The sequence below is a fragment of the Leptonychotes weddellii genome, chromosome 15, assembly GCF_054177405.1.
Source record: "Leptonychotes weddellii isolate Sample4059 chromosome 15, ASM5417740v2, whole genome shotgun sequence".
NCBI classification, from domain to species: domain Eukaryota; kingdom Metazoa; phylum Chordata; class Mammalia; order Carnivora; family Phocidae; genus Leptonychotes; species Leptonychotes weddellii.
The window spans coordinates 4,706,799-4,718,865 of NC_138383.1; the positions used below are offsets into that span (position 1 = coordinate 4,706,799).

General features: G+C 59.0%; 1 protein-coding gene across 7 annotated transcripts in view; it reads left to right on the forward strand.

Moving 5' to 3' along the window:
• The first annotated feature begins 343 nt into the window (after nt 1–343).
• The window catches only part of RHBDF2 (rhomboid 5 homolog 2), a 24,317-nt gene continuing 12,593 nt past the window's right edge, over nt 344–12,067 (forward strand). For 5 of the 7 annotated variants that reach the window (XM_081804415.1, XM_081804416.1, XM_081804412.1 and 2 more), the window contains exons 1-3: nt 344–465; nt 5,225–5,304; nt 11,931–12,054. The gene's annotated coding sequence lies outside the window, so the exon portion shown is untranslated. The remainder of the gene's footprint in view (nt 466–5,224; nt 5,305–11,930; nt 12,055–12,067) is intronic. The other 2 variants (XM_081804413.1, XM_081804414.1) reach the window with 2 other exon arrangements.

A 12,067-nucleotide genomic window follows, 5' to 3' on the forward strand; every position in this document is an offset into this window, starting at 1 on the left:
GAACGAGGGAGCTGGCGGGAGCGGATGGGAGGTGGTCGTCGTTGGAGTGACTTTTCTCGCGGGGTGGGGGGGTGACGTGATGGCAGTGCAGACCTAGATCATGCGCTTTGTCCGGGAAGGAGAGGACGGCGCCCGGAAGAGACCAGCTCAGGCGGAAAAGAGGGTTCTGCCCAGACGGGGACCCCCCCTCCCCAGGGGCGGAGCACCCAGCAACCCGCGCAAGTCCAGGGCGCCGCGGGGCTGGCCGCAGCGTCCCGCACCGACCTGAGCCCTGGCCCCGCCCCTCGCCCCGGCCCCGCCCCCGGGCCCGCCCCCGCCCCGGCCGGCCGGCCCCGCTCCGCCCCCTCGGCCCGCGCGCAGGTAGGGAAGAGGCGGAGCGCCGGGACCCCGCCCCCAGGAGCCACCGCCCAGTCGCTGGCCCGCGCCGCTCGGAGCTGCGTCCAGGGGACGTGGGGCCGCAGGGAGGTGAGCGCGGGGCAAAGGGCGGAGCCCGGCACGCGGCGGCCGGGCCGCAGGCGCCATAGGGGTCCGCGGGGTCGGGCTCGAGCCTCGCCCGGGGCGGCGGTGCGCGGCCCGCGAGGGTGCGCGCCCTCCCGGAGCGCTCGGGCCCCACGTGGGGCGCGCCGGAGGCCAGAGGTCGGGGCTGCACCGGGTCTGCCGGTCCCTGGGGCGCGGCTGGGACAAGACGCCGAAGGGGTCCCCTGGCCACGGGTCACCAGATGTGGTTAGGGCACGACGATTGGGCAGAAGTTTAAGGCCCCGGGAGGAAGAGAGGGGACTGGCAGGGGACAGGACCGCGCGGTCCCGCCTTCCTCCCAGAAACGCCTGGAACGCAGACCCTTCCCTCCCCTTTCAACTCCGAAGCGAAGTTTGTGCTTTCAGCCTCGCCAGGGTGGAAGCCGGTGCGAGAGAGTGGAGTCACAGCAAGGCTAGATCGAAGCTCAGAGATTGGACCCAGAAGTCCTGACTTCTGGACTGTGAGGGGCTTGGGAAGGTTGGCCCCCTCTGATGTTCCTCCAGGGCCTTGGGTTAGGTTAGGGTTAGAAAGGGTTGTGTCTGCTAGACACATCGCAGGGCAGAGGGGAAGCCGAGGCCTCAGCCCCTGCCTAACCAGGTGACTCTAAGCGGAGAGAGCCGAAGGGTTGGAGCTCCTGAGAGGGTGTGTCTGAGTGGGGGAAGGCTTGCCCAAGACCCCACATGTGCACTGACTGCTGGCTCCCAAGTGGCTAGATTAGGGCCCCGTTGTTGGTGACATTGGCTGTTAAAAAGGCTGAGCCCAGCATCTGTGTTCCTGTTCACTCTTTAGGTAGGGCGGAGGGAAGAGTGGAGAGTGAAGCTTGTTTTAGAGCAGTAGGAGGTTCTCAAGCAGGGCACTGATTTTTGGTGCCAGGAGTTATTTGACAATGGAGACATTTTGGTTGTCACAACTCAGGAGAAGGAGGGGAGTGCTGTTGTTATTGGCATCTAGTGGGTCCAGGCCAGGGATGCTGCTAAAACATCTTACAGCGCACAGGACAGCTTCCCACCAGAAAGAATTATGCGGCTCAAAATGTCGGTGCTGTGCTGAGGTTCAAAGACCCTGGAGCCGCATCTGCTCCATCAAGTTACTTCTCATCGACTTCCCCTGCTTGCCTCAGTTTCCCCAGGAGTTAGGGGAGGAACAAAATAAGCTTAAATGAGATAAGAGGTGTGAGGACAGTTATTCCCCTAGCAACAGGCTTCCTTTGGTGCCATAAACCTGCCTCTTCCCTGCTCAAACCACAGTCTGCAGAAAGCGGGTCTGGGTGCTGTGGGGGAGGAGCTGAGTCCCAGGGGCTGGGAACAGGGCCCTCTCACAGCTCAGTCCTGGAGTGCCTCACCCCTAAGGCAGCCTCCCATGCAGGGTGAGCCAGGGCAGCCCTGGAGCTCAAATATCCCCCTGGGCGGGGGAGGAAGGGGGGAGCTCTGTTCTCATAGATTTTCCCAAAGCTGGATTGCTGAGACAGGCATGGACGCCTGGCGCCATGTGACCTGCTGGAATTTTCCCTTCTAAACTGACACCTAACTCTTCCAGTTATGTACACCAGGAAAATAACATCCAAGGACTAACAGGCTTCTAATTCCCTGTGGCTCCCCCAATCTGCTTCCCTCCTGCAAAAAAAAAAAAGAAAGAAAGAAAGAAAGAAAAGAAAGAACGAAAGAAAAGAAAGAAAGAAAGAAAAGAAAGAAAGAAAGGAAGAAAGAAAGGTCCTCTGTGGCTGTGGGAACCTGGGTTAGACAAGAGGCCCCAGGGTGGGCCCCGCTGCTGGCAGTGTGAGGCACCCCGTGCTCCTGGTGTTAGCCAAGTGCCAGGCCAGGGGGACCCCGGTAGGGACGACTCCGGTTTGAGTTGGGCTCAGGAACGTTGGCCCAGCTCTCGGGGGATGGGGGTGAGGGGGCTGTTCTAGAGAGGTGGGATGGAGTGAAGCAGCTGTCCGTCCCCAGGAGCCCAGGCCACCCGCTGCCCTCCCTTCCTGTTTTCTGACAGTGTCCAATGCTCCCATCCTGTTCACTTCTGGACCCCGGCCTCCTGACCTGGGAACGATAGCAGGACAGAAGGAGAGCAGGTGGTAGTTTCTGGTTGGTTTTTCTGGTTTTGTTTTTGTTTGCTTTTAACTTTAAAGGGCTGGAGTGACACTCCCGTCTTTTTGTCGAACAGAAAACTGTAATAGTGGCCCGTCTTCAGTGTGTCTGTCATAGCACAGAACAGCAGAGGCTGGTACTGAACCTGGGCTGTCACTCCCGGGCCCGTCCCCAAAGCCTCGTGCCTACCTGCTGCTGAGCCACCAGCTGACTCCTATCTGGCTCGCTCATGTGCGAGCTACAGCTGTACGTGGTGTAAGATACGCACACACACACACACACACACACACACACACAGCCCAGGAGGGGACTTCTGTTCCTCTCGCAGGAGGGATTAGTCACACCACAAATACATCATGGAGGCCCCTGGGGTCTGGGTCTGGCTCTTCCTCAGTGGCAGTGTTTTTACTGGTGGCCAGACTCTTCACAGCGTTCCTGTCAACTTGCAATAAACCATGCTAGATGAGAGAGCAGATAAGGGCAGGAAGAAGTCAAGGGGGTGTGTCCGTGCATGCACGTACCTGTTCGAGTCCAGGTGACTTGAACGAGGGTGCCTGGCTGGATCAGGAGGGCATGTGACTCGATCCTGGGGTCATAAGTTTGAGCCCCATATTGGGTATACACATTACTTAAATAAGACTTAAAAAAAAAAAATCCTGAAACAAAAACAGGTGACTTGAATGAGCCACCTGGCACTTCTGTTTGGTTCAGAATGAGTGGTGGCAGGATTGGGGTGGCCCCAGCCTCCTGCCTGCTCCATGGTGCAGCATCTGGGGAGATGAACTCTCTGGGCTGCCTCCCCCAGCTCCACATGTCCCCTCGGGTCTGAACCACCCACTGTGGAGCAGTCTTCAGTGTTGTCCTGGCCACCCCTGGGGATTTCCAGAGTGAGCTCACACAATTGCTCCCAGTTTCCTATCCAGCTGAGCCAGGCTGGGGGGGACTGGCGGGGTCATCAGCGCCCGCTGGGAGTGTGCAGGCTCGCCTCGCGCATGGTGGCTAGGTTGGGGAGGTGCCCAGGCCAGGCCAGCTCTCGGGATAGAGGCCAGGGGGAGTTGCCCCACCTGCCCCATCACTGGGGGAAAACAAGGGCTTTTCCCCCACAGCCCATAAAGTTACTGTTGCTTCCCTATGGGAGTGAGATCTGAGTGTAAAGAAAAATGCATCCTCTCATCTTCGGGGAAGCACGAGAGCCACAGTGTTCACATTCCGTCATTGTGTAAACTTATCCAGGGACCCAGACACAAGTCATTTGTTTGCAGTTCAAAAGCTGCCAGAGGCATGTTGTGGGGGTGGGGTGCCAGGAGAGTGGTTGGAGCTAAGTGGGCAGTGCCAGGCAGGGATGCTGGCCAGGAGGGTGGGAGGGCGGTAGGAGGCTGATGCCCAGCGTGGGGAGCCAAGGAGCGAGGCCCAGAAGCTGGCAGCCACGGTGGCCCGTGAGGTAGTGGTCAGTGGGATGAGGGTCACCTGTGGTCCGGGCTTCAGTCTCCTCAGCTATACTGTGGGGTAGTGCAGTCCACCAGGACTGGCTGCTGTGAGGATTCCAGGGGTGATGCATGGGACGTCTTGGGCCGGGAGTCTGAGGTAGGAGCCGTCGGGCCTGGTGTTAGGAGCGTGTCTGTGTGCCCTGGGCGCAGGCTTGTGACGATGACAGGAGCCTTGCCTCGTGGCTGTTGGGAGGGCTAGCTAAGAGCATGTCGGAGAATAGCAGTGCTGTAACTACTTCACAGAAGTGGCCCAGTCTGGGGTGGGGAGCCCCACTCCGCGGAGGCTGGGGGGACGGAGGGTGGGCTTGGACATGGGAGGGGAGCCTCAGGCCAGGACGTGCTGGCTCCTCCCAGCCAGGGCTTCTCCCTGTCTGCCTGCATGTGGGTCATGATGAGGGGGTGAGGGGGTCATGGAGGCGGTGACCCTCAGCTCTGCTCCCTCTGGCCGGGCTCGCAGGGCCAGGAACAGGGTAAGCCTTTCAGAGCGTTGGGCATCATCAGGTGGTCCTGCCCCTGATCCAGCCAGAAGCCTCTCTTCCCTCTCCAGATGGCCCTCCCCAGGTCAGGCCTGCAGGGTGGCCTGCAGAAGGCCCGGAACAGGAGATGGGGGCCCCACTGTGGGATGGGGCAGGAGCAGGACTTGGCATTGAAATATGACCTGAGCCCTTGCTCGCGCCTTGGCAGCCACTGGTGATAGATCTGGACAGACAGCGTGAGAGAATGTTTGAGAAAGCCCTTTGATAAGCTGAGAAGGACTACCTAAGTGCCAGGTGATGTCATTTCTGCCTAGGGGACTGGGAGGAGCTCACGAGTCTCAGAGGCCCACACCTAAACTCACCCCCAGCACCTCGGTCACCACCCCAGGCTCATATTTTGGCCGCTTTGCCTCTCCAGTTACGGGGTGGCAGAAGGCACCCCCCCCAACAATGAGACCTGGGACAGGTGACTTTTGACGTGTCTGAGCCTCAATTTTCCCACCTGTCAAATAGAGATCTGTATCTCTGGGGCTCTTGGCTCAGATAGACTAAGTGCACAGTGGTCGACCAGGAATAAAAGAAGCCACCAATTAGTAGCCGTTGATTATGCGCCAGGCCCTGTACATTCATAATCTCATGTCATCTCTGCTGGATCGGCAGGTTTGGGGGGACATCACCCCATTTCACAGCAGAGGAAACCGAGGCTCCGAAGTGGTAACTTGCCCAAAGTCTCCCAGCAGGTAAGTGGCCAAGCCAGGGTTTGAGTCCTCGCAGCCCTCCTTATTCCTCAACGAGAGAATCCGTGCTGCCCCAAAATGAGGCAGGGGGCTGTGGTGAGTAGGGATTTACAAAGCCCTACACCCCCAGTCTTAATGGCCTGGATGGGCCCATGTCCAAGTGCCCTGAAGCCCAGTCGTCATTGGCGCCGGGGCCAGCCTCTTCTGGGGAAGCAGCAAGCTCCGGGGCAAGGTTCTGGGAAGTCAGGTTTATTAGCTCCTTAATGACTGTTTACAAGCTGAAAATTGTTTGCCTGGCATGATCCCTCCTAGCTGTGGGGCCAGCCTGGGCCTCCAGAAGTGAGGGGCACCCAGAGCCCCAGCCTGAGTGGATCAAGATGAGGGACTCAGGGCAGCCCAGGGCCTGACTTCTGGCTGAGTGACCCTGACCAGGTGCTTACCTCTCCATAAGCTATGGTAAGGCTTTGTCCCTCAGCTGCGTGTGCACCCAGGGTGAGCCCCAGCTAATGGTGACAAAGCCACCCAGATTTTAGACTCCTGGGGGGGCTACTTAGCATCCTTTAGCATAAACAGACTAGGGTCAGAGATGTTAAGTGGCTTGCCTAAGAGTTCACAGCTTTTAGGGTTGGGCCCAAGACCCGGTTCCCTCAGCTGGACAGTGTTTTCACTGTCTGGAGCCAGGCCACAAGGAGCCGGGTGGATATTAGGTGGACCCCATCCTTGCAAGCCCGAGACAGAGCCCTGCTCTGTGTACTGAGAGTGGTCATGTCTGGAAACAGCCTGTCACCCCTCGGTGTCAGGGAGCTTCCAGCAGGAGTGAAGTGGGCCTCCCCTGCTCCCCAACCCATGTTGTACCCCATCCTTTCCCTAACCACCGAGCATGTGCTAGGCCTCTGCCAGCGCCAAGGACCAGTGAAAAAACCCAGTTCCCAGGGGCTGGCTCAGTTGGAAGAGCATGTGGCTCTTAATCTCAGGGTTGTGAGTTCCAGCCCCACGTTGGGTGCAGAGATGACCAAAAACAATAAATAAACTTGGGGAAAAAAAACAACAAACAATTCCCAGTACCTCAAGATCTTGAAAGGCAAATCCTCTTGCATGTTTGGAGCAAAGCCCCTGGCGTCAAGCTCGGGTCGACATGGTGTCCAATGGCGCATTCTCCCTCTCCAGGAGCCCTCCTGTGTCCTGGTATCAGACCCAGAAAGGACCAGGGCCTTCTGGACCCCCAGTGCCGCCCCTGACTCCTCCCCTTCACAGCAATGCTCAGGGAGCAGCAGAACTGGGACAGAACATGTCTCCTTCCCAGAGGAGGCTGGGCTGTTGGGCAGGGCCCCCTGGGACCAGCCCCTGTGCTCCATTCCCTCTCTTGTCCCCAAGCTGCAGTTGGCCCCCAGGCTCTGGGAGCTGCTGCTTTCCTGGGGTGTGGGAGGGCACCTGCATCCCTGCTCAGCCGCTATCCCCTTGTGTGCTTCTACGGGCAGTTTCTGGAGTCCAGAAAGTTCTAGAGAGCCCTTGGGAAGGGCACCTAGGAGGGCAGGATCCAGCACTGTCCCCAGCTGGGAACACCTGGTGGCATTTAGTGCTGCCTGCCCCTGCATCCCAGCTCAGCCAGCTTCCCGGACCAAGGGCCCCCTCAGAGGATGGGGCATTCACGTCTCTGCCTGCCCCACTGGTGTGTGGTCCCAAGAAAGCCTGATGGGTGGGACAAAGTGGTGTTGGGGTCTGCACCACTCTAAGAACTTGGCACCTCCCCACCCCCACTCCCACAAGCTCCTACCCTGGGCCTGGAGCCCAGCACCCACTTCCCGTGTCTGTGGTCGGCGTGCCACCCAAGCCACCGTAACTGGGTCACAGGGAGTCCAGAACCTGGGGTCTGGTGGGGAAAAGCCAGTGGGTCATCAAGCCCCTGAACCTGCTCCCCTCTCCCCGTTCTTTATCTTCTGAACTGAGTTTGCGCAAAGCCTTTTAAGGTGTCAGGGGTGGAGAAATAGGGGCTCCCCCCGTGGGAGGGCCGCAAACCCACAGGTGCTTTCAGCTTTTCTCTCCGTCGGGGCCAGCTGGGCTGAAGCGCAGCCTCCCAGCACAGCAGTGCAGCTGTGTCCGTGGACTGGCGTCTCTGGGGAAGTGGGCACTCGCTGGGAGGGAAGGAGAGGGACGGGGCGACCCGCTGGCTTCTCACCCTGACCAGCAAGCGAGTTAGAGTTCGGAGCCTCCGAGGGGGACACCGTGTCCCCTTCCCCTTCTGTCTCTGCATTCTCTCTTCCTAAGTCCTGTCCCCACACCCTCGGTGCCTGCTGGGCACTTCCCAGCCCTTTGCTCCGGCCCCGCTCTTGGCAGAGCAGGGAGGTGTTGGGGTGAGTCACGGGCCATCGGGAGACCAGGTTAGATGACAGCCTTTGCATAAGCTGCCCCTTCCAGGTCTCGAGGGGAGCTGGAGCAACTTCCGCGAGGTCAGCAGAACTCGGGGCTTTGCTGGGGTTTGCACAGTGGGCGAGGGCCAGCTTCCTCTCTGCAGCTTTCTAAAAAACGCCCCAGTTCCCAGAAGGCTGTGGGGAGGGACCAGCCAGTTTCAGTTTCTGTGGCAGGGAAGCAGGGGAGAGAGGCCACTTCCTTGCGCTTGGCTGTCACCCCGTCATCCTGTGATTCATCAGGGGACAGACAGGTTCCCAGCAGCCCCGGGCCATCTTCCTTCCCTCTGCACTGCCCACTCACCCACAGCTCCAAGCCCAGGCCAGGGGGCGGTTTATTTCCTCGGTCCAGGGGACCTGTGCGCTCCCCCACCCCCCACCCCGGGAGGTCCCGTTAACTTCCCGATGGAATCTAGTGGTTGGGAGTGGTCTGCCTCTTTCCTCTGCTGGAGGGGATGCTTGTTACCCCTTGTCCAAGGGTCCCTTCCTTCCTTTTGTCCCCAGTTCTGGCCCTGATGTCAGTAGCCTCCTGTTTCCGTCTGGAGCTGCACCTGCTGCTCACTCCCTGCCCTGGTTCATGAGAGTCCTCAGAGCCTGGGGATTGCGGAGACCCCATCACCACTAGCAAGACCAGGGAGGCCTTCAGAAGCCTGCTGGTGTGCACTGGTGGCCTGCAGGTGGGGAGGGAGAGAAGGGACTGGAGCCAGACCCCTGGGGGCAGGTGGGGAGGGGACAGCCGGCCCATGCAAGCTTGAGGGGAGGGGTGCTCCCCCAGCACCCTGCCTGGGCACGCCCAGGTAGAGCTCCGTCAGGGGACCTCTCTGGCCGAGGCCTTGCTTGCCGTGGCTTTGTCTGTCGGGATAGGGCTTAGCTGGCAGTGCCCGGCCCCACCCTTTGTGGGGAAACCAGATTCTCTGGCGGCATCAGTGAGTGCTTTCCGAGTCTGCCTTTCTGTCATATGTGCCTGATCCAGGCTGCTGTCAGCCAGGTTACACCACTGGGGGTGGGGGTACAGAAATGTCAACCCGTAGGATGATTTGAACTCTGCACTTCACTTTTTCTTTGAATCTGCCCCACCCACACCCCATGATGGACCTCACCCTAAGTCCCCTTCCTTTACCCAGGCCCAGCTCCTCTGGGCTGGGCCGGAAGGCCCCACTGAGGCCTTGGGCAGGTGGCATTGGCCTTGCTGGGTGGGGCAGCCTCTCAGACCTTCCACACAAGCCCCCCACCCCTCCCCAGCCCACAGGTTGGGTGCTGTGGCAACCCTGGGGTCTTAGAGAGGGCAGCGGATGTGACTGTGGGCAAGGAGGAAGCCTTGTCCCAGGATGTCACAATTTCCTCTGCAATGAGCAAGCATTTCTGGGGCGTGGGAGATACGTGTTGGGCGGGGTGCTCCCAAAGCTCCAGTACTTTTTTCCAACTGGGTTCCTCCATGCCCTAGACTTGGGTTCAGTGCCCCCCCGTACTGCCAACCCTACCCTCTGCCCCCCACCACCCCAAGGAAGGAACTGGGCTTCTGGTACACCTGTCCACCATTTCTGTACAGTTGGGGGCAGTCTCAGGAGCAGGCTGTCCCCTCCTTGGTGGAGAGGGGCTGTGGGAAAGTGGTGTGTTGTGCTGAACTGTGGGCCTCGTGGGTGTCAGAGCTGGGCCCTCACCTTGTCCAACTCCCTTGCTTAACAGAGAAGGAAACTGAGGCCAGGGGGTAAAGCTAGCTACAGGCCAGCGTTGCCCGCGAAGATGGTGAAAATAGCTCTCTCGGTTACCACGCTCCTCCCCAGGAAGGTGTGCCCCCCAGCCCTGCCTCTGCTCTCCAGGGCCCAGCCACTTCTCCCTGTGGCCCCCAGAAGTGCCCTGGGGCCGGTCCAGTCTCCCCAGTGTCAGGATGTTGGCACAGATAGCAGCAACACAGTGGGGGGCTCTGGGCCGGGGGGCCCAGCCCGGGTGCTATGGCTTTGGGATGGAAGGGCAGGCCAGGGGTCCGGGCTGTGCTGTGGGGAGAGGGGAACAGGAGGTCCAGTGGGGGCTCATCCTCGGGATTGCATCTGCCATCCTCGGGCCACAGCAGGGCAGAGGGCACTTCGTGGAGCCTTCCAGAGTGGGCCACTCCCTTCCTGGGCTGAATATAGGATTGGGGGGATAGTTTTAGTCCAGGGTCCATGTGGACTGACCGTCTGCAACCATGCATATGCCCCCCCCCCACCTGCCTCCCATCCTGTTAGCCATTAGTGGGAGCTATCTGTGCCAGACTGGGTGCTGCTCGGGTAGGGGACCCCTACACACAGGCAGGTGTCTGCACTATGCTAGAAGGAGGCAGGTGAAAAAGTGATTGATTCTGTCTGGTGGTGACAGGGCAGACTTCCTGGAGGAGGTGACATTTCACCTGCCGTTGCCCAGGCGGATGAGGTGGAGGCTAGTGTGCCAGGTGCAAGGCCTCCAATGAGGAAGTGGGGGCCAGGGGACCTGCAGGGCATGTGTGTCTGCTGGGGGTGGAGTCAGGTTCTGAAGGGCACTGGGTGCTTCCTGTGGGAAAGTGTGATCAGCGCGGAGTTCCAGAAGGAGCCTACGTGCTTGGTGACCTCACCCAAGCTCGGACTCGGCAGCTCTACCCTCCCAGCCTTCCTCCACCGCCTGCCTCCTTCCCTTCTTGGTGCAGGACAGCACCTGCCTGGTGCCCTCTCACTGCACCCTGGTCCCAAAGGAGACCAAACTGGAGAACTTTCCATCCAGGGGCCCCAGGGGAGGCTGTTGTCTTGAAGCTGTCCCCAGAGTAGAGGCAGGCCCATCTGCCCGTGATCTCTGAGGGGCCTTGTCACCCACTGCCGGTCTGCCCTGAGGTGTGAGGTCAAGACTCCCAGCACTTTGGGATAGAAGGAAGGATGCCCGAGTCTGTTGGGCAAACCCTGAAGCAGAAAGCGTCCTGGGCCCCCAGCTCTGCCTCAGATCCCCCCTCGGGCGCCCCCTCCCCAGCCGGAGTTCCTCTCTCCTGTGGCTGGAAGACTTTGCCGCCCCTGTGAAATCAGAGGGAGGGCACAGACCTGCCCCACGGCAGCCCCCCAGACCCCTCTGGGTAAACCCAGGCCTCTGAGGAACAGAGTTTGCAAAGTGCTCTTGAGTAAAACTAAGTTTCCCTCCGGACCGGACTCTACTGTGTCACCCTGATAGGGGGCTGTCCAGCCCCCAGTGTGCCCCCTAGCTTTGGTGGGGGGGGAGGGGTGGCTCCCGTTTCCTGACGAGATCCATCTGCTCCCCTGCCGAGCTGTGTGAGCATGGGCAAGTTCCTTAACCCCCTGAGCCTCCCTCCATTCCCATCCACAAAATGAAAGCAATGGTAGATGTCTACTGTGAAAGGTGTTTTGAGGACAAAGTAGGATAATGCACGTGAAGGGCCAGGCCTGGCGCACCTGGAGATGTGACCTGCTCTGCCCCGGGTTCTGCTCGAGGAGGGTCTGCTGCAGGGTTCCTCTGTGCAGGACTTCCTAACGAGGAATGCCACAGTTATTCACTCTTAAATGCTTACCTTTATGTTGTGTGGATTTGACCTCAATAAATTATTTAAAAAGCTAATACAACAACAAAGAAACACTTCTAAATCATTTGAATGCTGCCTTAAATATCTGCCTTACTCTATTCGAAAGGAAATCTTTTTTTTTTTTTTAAAGATTTTATTTATTTATTTGAGAGAGAGAGAATGAGAGACAGAGAGCATGAGAGGGAGGAAGGCCAGAGGGAGAAGCAGACTCCCTGCTGAGCAGGGAGCCCGATGTGGGACTCGATCCCGGGACTCCAGGATCATGACCTGAGCCGAAGGCAGTCGCTTAACCAACTGAGCCACCCAGGCGCCCTCGAAAGGAAATCTTGATCAGAAGACAGCCAACACTTTGTTTTTAAGTTAAATGTTTCTCATGAAGTTAGGTTAACACAGAAAAAAAAAAGTAGAGACTGTCCTGATTTGGAGTTCCCAGCCCAGAGTGGGGGTCTGCAGGTGGTTTTTTAGGTAAATGCTCTGAGGCTAGAGCCCCTGGCTGCCTGGCAGTCTGAGTGCCCAGCCCGTCAACAAGGGGTCCTTACTCCGGGTGGGGAGAACAGATCTCTTAATCCCTCACCCATGGAGCTGGTGGAATCATCCCCATTTTGTAGATGCAGAGACTGAGGTCAGGAAGATCGAAAGGGGCATTGTTGCCAACACGCCTGCTTGAGCCTGCCCTTCCTTCTCTATAGGCTGTGCGCACCAAGGGAGCAGCCCTGTTTGGCCTAGAAGCCTCTATCTTGGCATCTGTCCACCTCTGCGCGGAGCTGAAGCTTGACCGACCCCAGAGCATCTGTGTAGAGTGAGGGAGGGAATAGAACATGCTCTG